The 16534-nt window shown below is 41.8% G+C and overlaps 1 long non-coding RNA gene across 2 annotated transcripts in view; it reads left to right on the top strand.

Moving 5' to 3' along the window:
- LOC111873233 overlaps nucleotides 1–16534 on the top strand; it is a 64978-nt gene that overhangs the window by 19520 nt on the left and 28924 nt on the right. For both annotated transcript variants that reach the window (XR_004513981.1, XR_002844366.2), the window contains exon 2: nucleotides 8040–8135. This is a non-coding gene — a long non-coding RNA (uncharacterized LOC111873233). The remainder of the gene's footprint in view (nucleotides 1–8039; nucleotides 8136–16534) is intronic.

Below are 16534 nucleotides of genomic sequence, written 5' to 3'. Positions count from 1 at the left end.
GTGTAGAAATTGCCGGTCACGGTAGCCGAGCGGTCTAAGGCATGAACTGTCTTCGCTCGCTCGGAAGCCGGGATCGTGGGTTCGAATACCACTCAAGGCATGGATGTTTGTGTGCGTTTTTCTGTCTTTGTCTACAGGTAGAGGCCTTGCGACGAGCTGATCACCCGCCCAAGGAGTCCTACCGTATGTGTAAGATCTAGAGAAACCGAAATTAACGGCGTTCTTGGAGGTAGGCCTAGGCCCACTGGGGCTGTAATGCCAAGGAAAAAAAAAAAAAAGATGTACAAATGATGTAAATAAAAATTCCGAAATTAAGGAGTACACCGAGCGAGATGGCTCAAAAGTGACGCTTCTCATTTGTACTTAGAATATGCCCGGTTTTAGTCTCCGCAGTGACACTGACTTACCTGACCCCGAATTTTGGTGGTCTTCTTCAGTCCTCAAGGAAAATTCCGGAGTAGTTACCCAAGTTAATGTATGAGCTCTTCTTTCACATCCTTTCCAATTCATGATTCAGTGCCCAGTCACTCAGCCCTATGCCTATAGCGCCCCTTATATCGACCTATATACTAAAAAAGAACTCCTTGGTTTTAGTCACCAAGCGAACACTACCGACCGAGCGGCCGCCGCTTGTCAGCGAAGTTAGTGCCAACTTTAGCGGATAGAGGATGTCGCGTGGTCAGCGCAACGAATCCCCACGACTGTTAATCTCGGATTTCTAGCCCGGACCAGCTATTTCCTTGAAATATCTCCTCAATTATCCTCACAAGGCTGAGTGGACCCCGTTGCGGACCTACTACTTCTCAGAGAATCTGGTAGCGCCGGAAACCGAACCCAGGACCTCTGGATCTGTAGCCAAGAACTCTGACCACTAGACCACAGAGGCGTTAAATAAATTAGAATTCACTGGGATTACAGACCTATATTTTACATGCGCTATTATGAAGGGGTATTAAATTCTAATTATTACTGTACCAGATTCTCGTCAGTAATAAGGCATTTTATTGGATCATCAGTAGTTGTAACTATAAATAGTTCTTACACTCTCAATGTAACGTCACACATTAAGTCTTCTAATTCTTCTTCTGGCTACACTGCTGTTCCCTTGGAACTTTGGAACTGAAGTCAATTCCCATTTCCGTATTTTCCCATATCCTCTCTGCACGGACCACGCACAGAAAACACAGTTATATTGTTGCGTAGCGCATACTACACAGAAAACAAATAATATGACAGCCATCTCTTCAGTCCATTGGCGTGCTAATTGTTGCCTAGCAACGAGCTATAAACATTCGTCCTATTGTTGCATGCCCGTATCGCGGGTATCGAGCAGTTGCCAGGTAATATGTTGACATATCATAGTATATTAAGGGGGAAGATAAATGGATGCCATATACCACAAGCCTTTCTTCCATTTTGAAGTAATAATATGAAGCTAAAATTTCTAAAGCCGTTATCCTCCACCCCTACAGAGAAATAGCCCAAACTCTAAGGAATAAGGAACAACAAAGCTTAACATAATAGTTATCACGAACCGCTTGCATCGTATTACCAGTAATTAAAGTTGCAGCGAGCAACCCGCTGGGCTGCATCACAAATGAGAGTGTTTGTTGCTCCAGGTCACGAATGTATATTTGCGTTCCTCTTGGAGCCCTCTCCACCAGTATTTGTTGTGAGATGTCGAGATAGTAAGGCCTTCAGGAGTCGTCGTTATTGAAAGAATTGAGGATGTAGCCTCACACACCCTGACAGTTTGTTACAGACACACGTGGCTGCAAGGCTTGATTCGATTTTGTTTTCTTTCGGTATACGGTCACATGGAACAGACCAGCACTGCACGTCACGCTAAATGTATGACGTGTTATCATGAAAGCAATCTATACATAAACTATTCCTTTCTCACGTGTGTTTCAAATAATTATTTTCAAAATGGAAGCATTGCTCTAGGACTAGTATGTTCCCCCCTGCAAGGACGCCGTAATACATAATCTTCACTCAACATACTTTTGCGAATAGAATAGAATGAAAGAAAAAATAAAGCTATCCCTGTAATAAAGGAGATCATTAGGAAGACGACGGCGAAGGTGAGTGGACAATATTAAAATGGGTCCCAGAGAGATAGGATGGGAGGGTATGGATTTGATTGATCTGGCTCGAGATAAGCACCGTTGCAGGGCTCTTGTGAACACGGTAACGAACCTTTGGTTCCATAAAATTCTGGGAAGTTCTTAAGTAGCTGCAGAGTTGGCAGCTTCTCAAGAAGGGCTCAGCTACGTGAGTGAGTGAGTAAACCCAGCAACAAGTCGTGGAGGCCTATAGCGTTGTGAGACGGCTAGGCTCCCACATTTTCTCTAGGCAATCGGCTCACAAATGGCGGTGAGTTTGTCAACCTTACGCCCCTACCGCGCTTTTTCCTCAGGAAGATTCCTGGTACTCATTTCTGTTATGGCCCCAAGGCCAGAGTGCGGCTGAAAGGTTAATTGAAAAATCCAAACCTCATCGGGAACAGAACCCGCAACCTTCCGGTTTGTAACATAGTGCATCCCCCTTTGTGAATATAATACGCCAAACAACCATCATCAAATAGTAAATAAATTGAAACTTCAGAAGGTTAATATCAGAAAAGTTGAATTTCGATGTTTAAGAGTCGTTTTATGTCGAACTCTCATACCAACAGCTTTTAAAAACGGAACACATGTAACAAATTCGTCATAAATGTTCCTTATATATAATAATTCATAATAATGATAATAATAAAAACAATAACAGCGTACTCCACAATGATATAGAAATTATCTGCCTTTTATGGGACTCGATTATTCATCACCGTGTTAACAAGAGCCCGCCACTGTCCCTATTTTGAACCCGGTTAATCTAGTCTTGCTATATCCTCACATCCTACCTTTATAAGACCCGTTTTTACTTGTGAGCGGAATCTAACTTTAGTTAGCATTACATTATGACAGGTAAACCTCAGCCAGTGCTGAATTACAGACTAGCATTCCGTAAAACTTAAAAACATTTCAGGAGAAAGAAATCACCACTAGAAGCTGATAGGGTTTGGCTTGAAGACTTCGGTAGTACATTGCCGCCATGCATGATGGGACTGGTGCCGTAAGTGTGTAGGGTTGGAAGATAAAATGCGAGGGCAGGAAGGAGATAGGAAATACCGAAGTGTGTTCGTGGCTTGGTTTATGGGGTGTGCAGAACAAGACACGATGCTTACGCCATAAAGAAATTGTATGTGTGGCCACCCGTGAGCCAAATGAAGCAGAAATGTTACATAAACAAACGAAAAGGCTTCCATTCGAATCGTGCGTCAAAATTCTGACGAAATCCTGAAACTGCCCTCATTACAAAACTGCATCATCATCAAGAAGCTGAACGGCGCCCTGTTCAGCTGCCACGCGGATGACGTCAGCACAGCACCTAAAGGCGATAACCGTATCTCGCATCCCGACTAATGGACCTTAGCTTCGTCTGATATTGTAATGTCCGACTGCTCCATCTTGTTCACATTTCGTCTCCTGATCTCGGTCTACTGAATACATGACGTCAATTTATAGTGGGCGGAATTTTTCTATCTTTGTACCTTTTGTTTCCACGTTAATCTCAGTGAGGTTTAGTGCTGAGGGTCTGCGTGTACATTGATCATACTTTGTGGCTATTCATTTTCTTCTGTACAGGTAGAATTCGACTAATGCTTGCTACCATTCAGTCCAGAAGCTTATGTCTTCTCGTCTGCTGTCTAATAAGGTAAAAATTAGAATATACTAAACTATAATTTTGCCTGTGGCTCTGTATGGGCCTGAAACTTGGTCTCTAACATTAAAGGAGGAACATAGACTGAGGGTGTTTGAAAACAGGGTGTTGAGGAGAATACGAGAATACGTGTTTGGACCGAAGAGCGATGAAGTGACAGGAGATTGGAGAAAACTGCACAGTGAGGAACTTCATAACTTGTACTCTTCACCAAGTATAATTAGAATGATCAAGACAAGGAGGATAAGATGGGCAGGACATGTAGCACGAATGGAGGAGAAGGGGAATGCATGTAGGATATTAGTGGGAAAGCCAGAAGGAAAGAGACCACTAGGAAGGCCAAGCCGTAGGTGGGCGGAAAATATTAAAATGGATCTTACAGAGATAGAATTGGACGGTATGGATTGGATTGATCTGGCTTAGGATGGGACCATTGGAGGGTTCTCGTGAACGCGGTAATGAGCCTTCGGGCTGCATAAAATTCTGGGAACTTTTTGAGTAGCGGCACAACTGACGGCTTCTCAAGAAGGACTCAGTTCCATGAGTGAGATAGGTGCAATAGGCCGATCACAGTGGGCTCACGGTCTAAGGCATGAACTGTCTTCGCCCGCTTAAACACTGGGGTCGTGTGTTGGAATCTCACTCGAGGCGTGGATGTCTGTGTGCATTTATTCTGTGTCTGTGTTGTAGAGGTCNGGACATGTAGCACGAATGGAGGAGAAGAGGAATGCATGTAGGATATTAGTGGGAAAGCCAGAAGGAAAGAGACCACTAGGAAGGCCAAGCCGTAGGTGGGTTGAAAATATTAAAATGGATCTTACAGAGATAGAATTGGACTGTAGGGATGGGATTGATCTGGCTTAGGATGGGACCAGTGGAGGGCTCTCGTGAACGCGGTCATGAGCCTTCGGGCTGCATAAAATTCTGGGAACTTTTTGAGTAGCGGCACAACTGACGGCTTCTCAAGAAGGGCTCAGTTCCATGAGTGAGACAGGTGCAATATGCCGATCACAGTGGGCGCACGGTCTAAGGAATGAACTGTCTTCGCCCGCTGGAACACTGGGGTCGTGTGTTGGAATCTCACTCGAGGCGTGGATGTCTGTGTGCATTTATTCTGTGTTTGTGTTGTAGAGGTCTTGCGACGGGCTGATCCCCCATCCAAGAAGTCCTACCGACTGAGTATAGATTGAGAAACTGAAAAAGCGGCCTCTGATTTCCACTTGGTTCGAAATTAACTACGTTGTCTGTCAGCCATCATTTGCATCCATACTATCGTTCTGTCTTATCTGCATTTGTGAATATAGTCCGGAGGATAATGTTCACACTTAATAGGGACTAAACAGGAAATTGAGGATGTTACATAATTCAAGGGAATTAACATGAGAAAGGAGATCTTTCAGACTTTGTGGAAGGATATCAAGTCGAAGACAGATTTAGATGGAATCTGGAAGAAGTGGTTTGGCGGATGTGTGTTTCATTACAGTGGACTGAACAAATGTAGTAAATGAAGTAAGAAAGTTTTCGCAATATTTTATAAAATCGAGATTAACGGCCTTGGGGCTCCGTTGCGCTGACCATGTGACACCTACTATCCGCTAATATTGGCACTAACTTTGCCGACAAGCGGCGGTCGCTCGGGCACTTTCAAACTGCAGATCACGGAGTCTTCTATCTATAATGGTTTTAGAAAGTTGCAGTTCTTAATTTTGATATATACATAACTTCAATATTGTGTAAGTCCCGCAGAATTTTTCACCAGATCATCTCTGGTTTAATGGATTTCTTCGGAAGACGAAGAACAAGATAACGCTGTACAATGAAAGTAACCACCGCACTGAAGATACTGACAAGTACTTGATAACATTTCAATTTCCATAAAATTCTTCTAAATTTCTCATCCGAATAAATTATTTTTGTGTGTATTATATGAAGTTCAACCGACTCATTCTGAACTTATGCACTGAAATCAATAAAATATTTACTGGAGATTTTGCTGCTCTATCAAATTAATTAATTTTTGTGCCAGAACATTGAAATGAAATACATTATCATTACTAGCCTCAGGCCAGTGAAATGTCACTTGTCTGAAGTCGGATTTCTCTACCGTTACCCCGCATGATGCTGCTCTGAGCCCAAACAGAGTATAACCCCTTCATATTCAGATAATTTCAATGTTGAAGCTTTCAAATTTGCAGTTAGTTAAAAGAGAATTGCTACAGACTCTGTTCATATTGATGTTATAACCGGCGGCGTTTCGAGGACTTCACTTCAGGGTAAAGCGTAAAAATATCATGTGAATATTGCATTGCCTAGAATCACAAACAAATTGTAGGTCTTTTGGTGGTACAAAGATTGCACCGGACGTTACAGAATGTTATTTGACGAAATGAAACATTTTCACCGGTTGCTTTGCCCTAAATATTTCAGGAATGACAAGGGAGCCTAAACACACACACACACGACACCTCTCAGTAAGCCAGCAGCTTCGATCTCATGTCACTCGTCCTGATAAACAAGTTGTATGGGTCGTAATGACACTCGAGAGGGTTTTTCTCAAATATTTTTGGCTTTCTCTTACAATAACAGAGCACAGCAAAGTTTCGCTGATCACAAAAATGGCAGTGAAGAAGTTTGTAACACGAACAGTATTTTTGTTATGTGCAAGACATATGTACGCATACGTACACTTATTACAGGGATTAAAAATTACGTCATATATATGAGAAGGAACTTTTCTTTAACATATTCTTATATTATGGTTGACAAAAACCACAAGAACACTAAAAAGATATAATAATAAAGAAAATTACTTTTAAAAAAGGAAAATTTTTCCCAGTGCTTAAACACTCGAGCACTACGCCATGAACATATGTGGAGGGAATGGAGGTGTATGTCCACCATTCCTGTCCTCGTCGCTAGATGGAGGTGCGTTGTCAGCTTTATCCCCCCCCGGTCGATTTTATTCCCAACGAAAGAGCCCCCGGTACTCATTGTTTAGGAGGTTAGGTGGGCCCCGGGACCAGTGCATATGTCACGGAGAAGAGAATAACAAAGTCTAGCCCGCCTTTGGGCCCCACCCAACACCCTCTTCAGTGAGTACCGCGGGCTGTTTCCTTGAGAGTACGGTAAGAGAAGCCTGAAGTTGATGTCACCTCTATCTAGCGTCGAAGTTAAGAATCTATGGCTCTGCAACCCGTGTGGACCTTGACCGCTTTTTCAGTTTCTTATTCCTATACACAGTCCGTGCGACTTCTTGGACGGGGGATCAGCCCGTCGGAAGGCCGCTACCTGCACACAGGACAACGGAAACAGAATAAACGCACAGAGACATCTATGCCTCGAGCGGGATTCGAACCCAAGATTCCAGTGCTAGAGCTGGCGAAGACGGTTCATGAGTTAGACCGCGGGGCCACTGTGATCGGCCCAAAGTTCAGAATAGCTGAGCCGTATTTCCATTCCCCCATTCGTTTTCATGGGGCGGTTCCTTAATTCATTTCGATTCAGTGTTCTGTTCCTCACCCAACAGCTCGCAGAACAGTTACAGAGTGAGCATACGCAGAGAGATAAACTAAACAAAGACAAAACAAGGAAACATGTATAAATAATTCAATTTTTATTTATTTACATCCTAATTTAACAGCACAAGGCCAATTACAAAGTTGCATATAATAATAATAATAATAATAATAATAATAATAATAATAATAAGTACAGTCACGAGAGGGTTGAGAAAATATTTGGAACTAATTCCTGGTAAGCACTCCATAGATTCACCGCAAAAAACAGCTATCCTGGGAACATCACACATACTACGGAAAGTACAGTGCGAAGCTTGAAGCCTGAGTGGTGAGGTGCATCACTGGTCCAAGAAAAGGAATACCAGGAAATAAACCTGTGACAAGAGATGATGATGATGATGATGATGATGATGATGATGATGATGATGATGATATATATTGACCAAACTAGCTGAGGTCCTACGAGTAGCCTGTGAACCCTATATTCAGTGAACCCGCTCGTACTGAAGCAGACGCCCTGAAGATTCAGTGACATGTACATCGTAAACAGTTCCTTTGTGACTTGTGGCTGGGTGTAAAGATGCGTGTTGTTGTTTAGCTTATGCGACTGGCTTATCGTCTTTGTTTGTCAAGGTACTTGCATTAAACAGATCCATTTCTTATCCAAATGATCCGAAATGCCATTCCCTCTCTCAAGCAACGAACTGTTTAGAAAAGCAGCGAGGTTCAGTATCAAGTGTTATTCTTTTCTCTACACAGGGGGCGCAACTTGAGCTGACGGACATCTGCCTTTGTTCCCCATGCAGCACCGAAATCTCACGCCCTGGGTCAACACAGGTGCACTACGTTGCGGAGGTATGTCTTTCATTACCTGATTCCACAGTGGCTTACCAATTTTTGGAAACCGAGTACTTGATTGTCTCTGCTGAAAGAGTTCAGTGAGGATACAAAATAGGGCCCCTGCCTCATTCTCTCTAGTAAAGCCGGAAATTGACCAGAAGGCGCAGTGTTTCTGAACCATTAACGAGCCCAAATGGGAAGAATTTAGACTAGTAAGATCTTATGTCGTAGATTTTGAAAAATGTGAAGTATAGCGTCAGATCTGCCCATATGAGTTTGTCCCGTGGAAAAACTGGCACTGGGGTAGGTTCTTCTCCCCCCCCCTTCTCAATCATTAAACACACAGCTCATATCATCACTGCTGAGGTGCTCGCCGGGTGAAACCAACCAAAGCGTATTCAGCATCAGTCGTTGGTCCATGGTCTAAGAACCCATTTATAAAGATCTGAAATTTCCGTTACAGTGAAGATTGACGTTGTGACCTTCTGGGTGTAATTTCATTGGTGGGAACCAACGTTGCAGAGGGATATACTGCCTCCATCTACAGGATAACCTAGCCCTATCAGCCACAGCGGACAACACGGTAGAGTTTTGACTCCTGTAGCGCAGTGCAGATCGTCATCTGTTCGTTTGTATATCTTAAGTAGAGATACATACACTTCGTGCCTGTCACAGGACTTCAGTTAGCTTCGAGTTTTGTCCTCAACGTCTCCTACCGGGCCACTTTCCACTGCCCGTCTGTTCGTACGGAAGCGCTTCCTTTTCATAAAATTCATATATATATAATCATCTTCATTCTTGAGTTCTGAAGAGGTGAATTTCAGTTCTTAATTGCCCAATGATTTCAGAAGACAGAATATGCGCTCGGTTTACACGAGCATCCCATCACTATCCTTCGGGATCCTGGAAGGTATATATATACAAGTATAATATAATAATACACGTATATAATGAGTATATGCAAGTTTGTCTGAAGGCGATTCCTGGTAGGAGAATGTAATTATTTTTCTACTCCACATCATCCCGACCGGGTTTAGGGCCCACCAGCCTCCTCGGCACTGAGTATCGGGAGCTCTTTCACCTGGGGTAAAGCGGCCGAGGAGTGAAGCTGACCACTCACTTCTATCTAGTGCCGAGTTCAAGAATGTTGGAGCTATGCATCCACTCCCCCATACGTTTTCATTGCATAGTGTTTAATTAGTTAAGCACAGGGACATCACTACCTTACCTAGTAGGTACCTACCAGGTTACACGGCGTCATAACCCAGAAGACCACAACATAAACTAGTGCCGTCCTATATCTGCCGTTTCGCCATAATCGCAATTAGAGTGATTGGAACTGCCTACGACAATCTCCGCGCGGTGTAAGACATGAAATGTCTTCGCTCGCTCAAACACTGAGATCGTGGGTTTGAATCCCACTTAAGGCATGGATGTATGTGTTTTCGTTTATTTTGTCTTTGTGTTGTCCTGTGTGTAGGTACCGGCCTCTTTTTATATAAAAAATATTACCTGGACGAGGTCTCACAAAGTTTGAAAATCACTGGTAAAAATTCTTACTCCATTGACTTTTATGAAACTTCATTGCAGAACTTGAGCTTCAGCAACTTTTGTATTCAGATTAGAAGAAAATCGATATAACTTGAACAATAAATTTCAGCGTTGTTCCAGTGCTTTACATAGGATTAACGCCGTCCTAATACGTGAGAGCCTTGTCTACCGACTCGAACGGACCCGAAGACAGGGCAATCACGTGCGGAGTGGAGGCTTATGAGTTAGTTGGCAAACAAGTTAGGAGGCCGTGACAAGCCTGACAAGAGGCCCCGTGTGTGACACGAATGTGAAGTGTGACAGTAAATGTAGGAGTTCGATGTGGCCGTCGCATAAAGCGAGCACGTCAGGACGCTGCTACACAGTATTTGTACATAATGAAAAGTCCGTCCCATCGCATTTTCCATCCAAGTAACTGGTGAATATATTTGTATTCAAGTTGCATTTTCTGGTCTACGCTAGAACTTGTGAGGGGAATTTGATTTTAGTCTTTACTTGCATAGCAGAAACATACTTTGTATGATATTCAAATATAAATTTGTCATTTTCCTTAAAAACGGGTTATCGTACCAATAATTGGTAAATTACTTAATAATCTATCTATCTATCTACTACCTTCCTACCTACCTACCTATTACCTACCTGCCTATTTCCTACCTACCTACCCACCTACCTATCTACCTACATGACTACCTACCTATTACCTACCTCCCTACCTACACAACCACCTACCTACATATCTACATGCATTATATACCTACCTACCTACCTACCTACCCACCCACTCACCTGCCTACCTACCCACCTACCTACATTATCTACCTACCTGTTACCTACCTACCTATCTATCTGTTTGTCTGTCTGTCTTTCTGTCTGCCTGTCTATCTATTTCCTGTTGCTCCCGCTTGGAGCCCAAAGCATCCGTGAAACGCTTCGTTTCACTTCAGTTTCTTAATTCTAGGACATTCGGTAGGACTCCTTGGACGGGGGATCAGCCCGACACAACACCGCTACCTACACAGAACAACACAAAAACAGAATAAACGCAGACAGACATATATGCCTTGAGCGGGATTCGAATCCACGAACACAATGTTTGAGCGGGTGAAGACAGTTTTGCCTTAGACCGCGCGGCCACTGTGACCTGTTGACTTAATAATATCAGTTACTAATTTGTATTAGATACTACTAATTAGCGTTCATAATTAAGTAAACCTACCTGTACACGTACGATAGGTATAATGATAGGTATAATGATCATAATGATAGGTCCCTAACACGATATACGTACCTTCTTCCAGGGAAGAAACAGGGTTAAGAAGGCCTTGGCAGCATCATCACCATCATTAGTCCTAATTGCTGCTTGTAGTTCGTTCGAGAGATCGATGTAAGAACGTTACTGTATATTGTAAGGAAAAGTTTCAGAGCAGGACTCATAGAGTTTGCTTCTAGACGTACAGACCCATTGGTTATCACTCCTGTTGTTCTGCTATTTTATTTTTATTCGTGTGAAAAAATTATTAGTTAGGGCTTAATTACAGATTTTGTCGGTTTTAAATTTGTAGGATATAATCTCATAGCTTCATAACTTGTACGCTTCTCCAAGTATAATTAGAATGATCAAGTCAAGGATGATGAGTTGGGCAGGGCATGTAGCACAAATGGGTGAGAAAAGGAATGCATATAGGATATTGGTGGGAGACCCTGAAGGAAGGAGACCACTGGGAAGACCAAGGCGTAGGTGGGTGAACAATATTAAAATGGATCTTAGAGAGATAGGATGGGATGTATTGGATTGGATTGATCTGGCTCAGGATATTGACCAGTGGAGGGCTCTTGTGAACACGGTAATGAACCTTCGGGTTCCATAAAATGGTGGGAAGTTTTTGAATGGCTGCACAATTGGCAGGTTCTCAAGAAGGGCTCAGCTCCGTGAGTGAGTGGGTGAGAGAATATAAACTCAGTTTTTTTACCATCGCATATTTGTAATTGTTGACAAACAAACAACGTTTTAAATATAACTTTTAAAATTGGTTATAGTTTTATAGTTTATCTTCATATGGGCCTATAATTTCATAATTTCCTCTTCAGTGATCCATTAGCTATTTTCGTCAAATTTGAAGTTACATTTACATATTGAAAGTTATATCTTCTGCGATATAGCTCCGTGTGTACTGTCGGAAATCAACCAACATTTCAGAGGAACATGTAGCCTCAATTTTAGAGTCGAATCATAAGTCAAGCAAGAAACCAGTGTGAAGGTAGAGCTCTGCTTGTCATTCGCTTTACGCTGGCTTTTTGAATGGCTTATTCTTCAATCCTGAAAACAGAGACATGTTCCTCCGAAACATTCGTTGACTTTCAACGGACTACACGGCGTTATATCGCAGGAGGTATAACTCCTTGTAACCACCCCTGTGAGGTCTCAAACCCTACATACATGAAGATTTGTGCACGATTGCCACAGTGCTGTTTCACGCTCTGTAAGAGTAACTTAAGACTACTTGCATAGTTTTCGGAAGATCTGTTGCCAAATCAGGACACCGTGTTAAATGGCGCTGCTTGTTGTTATTGTTTGCTGTTCGACATTCACAAAATATAGCGTTGAGATAACCTCTAAAATCAAAATGTTGACACCAAGTTCTTTGAAGATGACTCACTTGGTTTAGAAACTGAAAAGAGAGACACATTGACAAGTACATGCAGTCACACGGACAAAATGGTGATCTCATAAGCCTTCCTTTCCTTAAGAAGGAAAGCCGGCTGAAGTGATGCGTCGAATTGTAATATACAACGGTAAGGACAGAAATTTGAGCTGAAATTAGTTAGAATTCACTCAAATCATACCCCGTAATCCTTTAAGGATGAAAGTGACACTTAAGCCACTTATTCAGTAGTATAGTTTCAACGTCAGCTTTTGGCCTCTAAAATTAATAGAATTTCATTGCATTGTTTTCGTTTGCGCTAGTCACTGTCGCTTCGTGGAGTGTTGTGATTGCAACTCCCCCACACACACCGCCCTCTATTTCCGGCACTCGATTTGAATCCATGGGGATCATCTCGGATCAGCGGAATTGCAGGAAGCGAGCTAAGAGCTTTGTCAACTTTTCAATGTTTGTCAAAATACAGTCCCCACTATCATCCATAATAGAGCATTAGCAGAACCTCCGCCTCAGTATGGCAACTGAGAAAACTCGACTTGTCATGGAATTCTATTAATTCTAAAGCAGGGGTATACAAATGTGATCTGAACGTTTGTGGCGATGGTACATCAGTAGAAATATTATGTTTTTGGACATTATCCATCGTCCTGTCTTTATCTAAAAACACCATCTTGTTTATTTTTCAAAACACAACGTTCCCGAGACTGGATTCTGTCTCCGTCTTTAGATAAAACCTACTCATTTGGGCCCAGTCGCTAGAGATATGTAGTCTGCAGTATTTCAGTGTGTGTACAAAGATAATATATTTAAGTCATTCAAATCGTTGGCTTTGGTTTTCATTTCTTTGCAGTTCAACATAAGTTCATAAGAAGAGAGAGATTTGAATTTATTTGGAAATATTTTAGAAAATATCAGATATTTCTTATGAAATTATGCCTATATGTTGTGCATCTATTAAGACACTCAGTGCTTACCAAAATACGTAAGATATTTTCAGAGGTGTCGAGATTAATCTGTCACTCTTCGTACTGCTTGCTTTCGTCGATTCAATGGTCAGGACGCACCATTTAAAGTTAACTGTTTTATCAGAAAGCAAAACCTAATCATAACATTTTCTTTCGTGGTTTTGCTAAAGATATGACATCTATACCTCCATTTACACTTGTTAATTGTGTCTCTGGCTTAAGAACACTGCAGATTTGCTCAGAAATCTGTGTTTTTCGTAACCGAACATTCATTAGTACAATAAAAAATACTTTCTATGTATATAATCAAGTCTTCTTTGTATCCTCCTCGCATTGTAAATATTTTTAATCGCGTTTTTCATTTAGGCTCATTAGGTTCAGAGGAGAGGTTTCACACCCATATTATGCAATAGGCAATATTATAAAATGTAATAACAATACTAATAATAATGACAATGATAATAATGTCAAGTGATTGAGTCACTCAAACTCTAGGATCGTGTATTCGAATCTCACTCGAGGCATGGATGGATGTCCACGTTTTCTTTTCTGTGTTTGTGTTATCATGTGTTTACGTAGAAGCCTTGCGACATGGCTGATCGCTAATCCAAGGAGTCCTGTCTTCTGTCTATGAGATCCATAGTTACTAATTAATTCTGACGGGATACGGCCCAGAGAGCCTAATATGAAAGGCAGAAGAAGAAGAAATTTTTTGAAAATTGAGTAGACCCATGTTCGGTAGCTGAAATGTGAACATATTCCATTTTCCAAAGGAGCGATATAATTATTCATGGGATATGAGGCACTGGGAGGAGGGGTTGCTGTAGGAATCCATTTGAATAGCCAGTTGTGAGCCTCATGATGTTTGCCTTCGCTCAAGATAACAAAGTGAGCTTAAAATTATTAAACGCAGGAGCGGTGCGTGATTGTACTGTACTCCTTGCCCGCTAGTCTTCCATCTGACGATAGCATTGGAACGAACATGTTGATCTTGAAGTTACGATCTAGTGTTGTCTTCAGAATACGCTTGGCTAGAACCTCGGCTGGGCCGCCAACTATCCTCAATGAAATCTTCTGTAGTTTTCTTCAGTCCCTCCGTCATAGTACCTCGATTAGGCTACGACCACTTCCTTCCTAATCCTTTAAAATTCATCAGTCATCCTTGCATCCGATACAATATAACATAGATACTGATATAGCCATAGGGCTGTGAGAGTTCAAGGCTCCCACATTTTCTAGACAGTCGGCCCACAGTTGGCGGTAAAATTGTCAGCCTTACGCGCCGGCCGCCCTTACCCCCAGGAAGATTCCTGGTACTCATTCCTCTTATAGGCTGAGTCGACCCCCTACCATGGTGCGGCTGGAAGGATAAAGTCAATTGAAAAATTCATTGACCTCATCGGGAATAGAATCCGCGACCTTCCGGCTTGTAGCGTAGCGCTTCAACAAACTACGCTACTATGTACGGCCATAGATACTGGTAGCGTTGTTAAATAAGCCACAAAATAGTGAGTCGTAATATAATCCACAAGAATAAAAACATGCGGCATGTGTAACCTTTAAGCCTAAATTGGCAGTGACGTTGCTGGAATGTACTTCCAACTCAGATAAACATACAGAGTTACTCTTTGGTAAAGGAAACCCTCGGTGACAAAATTTTGCCTATAAACCCGGATGCAAGGCTTTCCAGGAAGAAAAAGAATGGAAGAAAACTGACTAACTGGAATACTTGATTTTGTTCTGATAGTTACAAGCAAGAAGAAGTATATTATACTTATTCTTAAGAACCTGAAAATAAGGCTGCCATAAATTTCTATGAAGCACAATTTCAAAAGAAACGGCGCTTTATATTCGGGCTAGGGCGGTAATATATACGCCTATTACTATTATAACGTAAGTTAAGGGGCAGAGTATTATGAATTTCGTGTCCGCAATTAAACGCATGCAAACAAGAACAAGCTCCACAGGACCACCAAGACCGTCGCTCTCATTGGCCTCGTTGTGTGGTCGAAAATGTCACTCAATGACGTGGACAGCCGTCACCACATCTTCCATAATTCTTTCCATTCTGTATCCACTTCTGTGGAGCTCTCACGAAAGAACGCCATTTCTCTTCACCAGTTCATGCCCAATTTCAAGTGCTCTGCGTTACTATTGTTGCGGTGGTTATAACCTGTGCTGATGACTAGACACAGCTGTTGAAGTTGTAGACCAGTTGGAATTTCAAGTGCTTCTCCGGTTCTGAATCTCCCAACAATTCACACCATAGCTGTTGTCCTCCACATGCTTGAGGTGCCAGCTAATCCATACAGAATACAGCCACTCAATACGATTGCCCTCGTACATATACTGAAATGCTAAAATCGTACCTGCATTCAGTGATACAGACATGCTTGTAGAAGTGGATACCAACTCAACAGTTAAGTTCTGGAAGGGCAGCTGCTTCTTCATCTTCTTCTTCTCTTACCTTCCCCTTGATGTGAAGTCTCTATTCTTCCTCCGTCCTCAGAAAATGCCACTTTATAATTTTAAACTATTTATTCGAACAATAATTATATTTATTTAAAGAAGCTCAGTGTTCAGTTTTACATTGAATACCGTCTGCATTTGGGTTAAAAATACAGCCAATTATTTTCGTTAAAATACATAAAGTATCATGATTTATTTAATCCGTCTTGCAGTGCATACACTCATTTATCTCCTTCTCTCCCTCGCACTACATACATAAAGTATATGAAATATTCATTGGAATTAAATAAAGAATTGTGTATGACAAATTTATTTAACCGGTCTAAATATATTCTATCTTAGATCAATCGAATACTAGGATCATGGATTCAGATCCCACTAGGTGCTTTTATGTGTGTATTTCGGCCCTTTTTTTAAATATTTTTGCAGTTCTGAAACCTTACTATAGGCCAATTCCTTGTTAAAGTTCCGTACCAATTATCTACAATTGTATTTTCAGAAGCAAATTTTGAATTGGAATAAACCAGAAGTTCTAATCCGTAAAGGCTGAAGTATTTTTAGAACTGTGGTGATAATAGACTAACAAGAAGAAAAAGGACGGGCTTTAAGCTGTTTTATAACCAATTCTCGACATAGTTAGTTATTGGAGAGGGTGGGTTTCCCCATGCACTGAGACCTGTATTGGTCCACTGTGCTTCTCTCTATGATTTCTACCAGTCTTTATATCCTACCGGTACTGGTGCTTACCATCAGTCCCGCCCAGCCA

This window comes from Cryptotermes secundus, unplaced genomic scaffold (genome assembly GCF_002891405.2).
Source record: "Cryptotermes secundus unplaced genomic scaffold, Csec_1.0 scaffold1849, whole genome shotgun sequence".
Classification (NCBI taxonomy): Eukaryota; Metazoa; Arthropoda; class Insecta; order Blattodea; family Kalotermitidae; genus Cryptotermes; species Cryptotermes secundus.
Note: the sequence above shows the minus strand (reverse complement) of the source record. Positions and strands in the feature narration are given on the sequence as shown.